Below are 1,954 nucleotides of genomic sequence, written 5' to 3'. Positions count from 1 at the left end.
AGTCAAGATATCTGCTGATTTTATTGTTGGTCAACACCACCACCTGCTGGACAGGTTTAATGTTGCTGGACTGAGCAGTATGGGAGGATGAAAGATGACACATTTAGGGCCGGTTTCCTGGACATCTACATTGAACATACAGTTTAGTCCAGGACTAGGATTAATCTGTGTCTGGGAAACCAGACCATATAGTTTAGTAGAAAGTAAGTGATACCAGCTTGTAGTGGGCTGACTAGTCCTGAATTGTCCTTTAGTTCCTGGACCATTTTCCATGCAGCTCCAGGTGACAGAGAACACATCAATTAGGACCGAGCCAACAAGCTGATCAATGATACTGAGGAGAATTACATAGAGACAGAGAACCAACTGAGAAAACATATCAATGGTTCTGAATGACAACCAATATACATCAACACCAGACATCATGATTCATGGAAATGTACAAGATTAAAACATTGTATTGAAATTAATAACAAATCAGTTTACAGTTTAACCAGCTCAGCTATAGACTACACCAGCATGACTAGTATCTATGTGGACCCTACTACAGTTTAACCAGCTCAGCTATAGACTACACCAGCATGACTAGTATCTATGTGGACCCTACTACAGTTTAACCAGCTCAGCTATAGATACACCAGCATGACTAGTATCCATGTGGACCCTGCTACAGTTTAACCAGCTCAACACCAGCATGATATCAGTTTACAGTTTAACCAGCTCAGCAGTACCATTATAATCATAGAGACCAAACCCAGGATAGAGGGGCTGAGTGAATGTGGTCTGGACTCTGTGGAGGAGGGTCATTGTGTCAGAGACACTGTAGAAGGACAGAGTACCTGCCTTGTGATCCAGGTACACTCCTACTCTGGAGGACTGAGGGCCTGATACTTCAGTCACAACATTATTGTGTCTGAAACAATAACCACCTCTATAGTAATATAAACTCCAGGACTTGTTATTGAATCCAAATCCACCATCATTACCTCTCTCTGTTCTGCTGATGTCTTTATATGAGACTGCTGTAACAACATCACCAGTCCACTCCACCTCCCAGTAACAGCGTCCAGACAGACCCTCTCTACACAGAACCTGCCTGTAGTTGGTGAATCTGTCTGGATGGTCAGGATATGGTTGGACTTGGCCTGTATTGGTCACCTTTCTGTTCCCTTCAGACAGAGAGAGGTGTGTGTGCTGTGTTTGGGTCCAGTGTGAGCTGACAGGAATCTGGGAGAAGAGCAGAGACCAATGAGGGGAGTCAGAACAATAAGTTAAGTCAGATACTGTATCTACCCTGTCTTTGATTAGAGCACAGCAGAGATCAAATCAGAGAAATATGAGGAGTCAGATAGATACCCAGTCTTTGATTAGATCTACTATTGCTATATATTTCTAGAGGGATTGTTAGGAGTGTCAGTAAAAAGAGACTGTTAGTTACTTCACAATAAAGAGACTCACATTGTAACAACTGTTCTCTGGTCTTGGGCTCTGGAGGCAGTACAACACCCACTATATTCACTACAGACACACAAACACATTGACAGAGAGAGGGAATGTTATCATCAGACCATATTCCACATGTATATGACTAGTAGGGAACTTTCAATGGTCTAAAGTTGATGTTCTTATTGTTTTCAACACACCTGTAGTGGAGATCTTGGTCCATTCTCCTTTAAGGAAGTCTTCTAGTTTCTCTCTCAGTTCAGACACAGTCTTACTCACATCTCCAAAGTACTGAAGAGGACGGACAACGATGCTGGGTAAGTCTGAAGATACACTGATGCTGGAGAGAGACTGATACCTCTGGAGAGAGAGAGAGAGAGAGAGACTGATACCTCTGGAGAGAGAGAGAGAGAGAGAGAGAGAGAGAGAGAGAAGAGAGACTGATACCTCTGAGAGGGACGGAGAGAGAGAGAGAGAGAGAGAGAGAGAGAGAGAGAGAGAGAGAGAGACT

General features: G+C 43.2%; 1 protein-coding gene and 1 pseudogene across 2 annotated transcripts in view; both read right to left on the bottom strand.

Annotated features, from left to right (window-relative positions):
- Positions 1-704: 704 nt before the first annotated feature.
- The window catches only part of LOC127923594 (tripartite motif-containing protein 16-like), a 13,332-nt pseudogene continuing 12,082 nt past the window's right edge, over positions 705-1,954 (bottom strand).
- LOC127923595 (E3 ubiquitin/ISG15 ligase TRIM25-like) overlaps positions 909-1,954 on the bottom strand; it is a 43,577-nt gene continuing 42,531 nt past the window's right edge. The window contains exon 7 of one of the 2 annotated variants that reach the window (XR_008114786.1): positions 909-1,050. The gene's annotated coding sequence lies outside the window, so the exon portion shown is untranslated. Of the gene's footprint in view, positions 1,093-1,954 lie in introns of both variants that reach the window. The other variant, XR_008114787.1, reaches the window with a different exon arrangement.

This window comes from Oncorhynchus keta, unplaced genomic scaffold, assembly GCF_023373465.1.
Source record: "Oncorhynchus keta strain PuntledgeMale-10-30-2019 unplaced genomic scaffold, Oket_V2 Un_contig_3013_pilon_pilon, whole genome shotgun sequence".
In the NCBI taxonomy this organism is placed as follows: domain Eukaryota; kingdom Metazoa; phylum Chordata; class Actinopteri; order Salmoniformes; family Salmonidae; genus Oncorhynchus; species Oncorhynchus keta.
The sequence above is the reverse complement of the archived record's forward strand: the minus strand, read 5'-3'. Positions and strand labels throughout refer to the sequence as shown.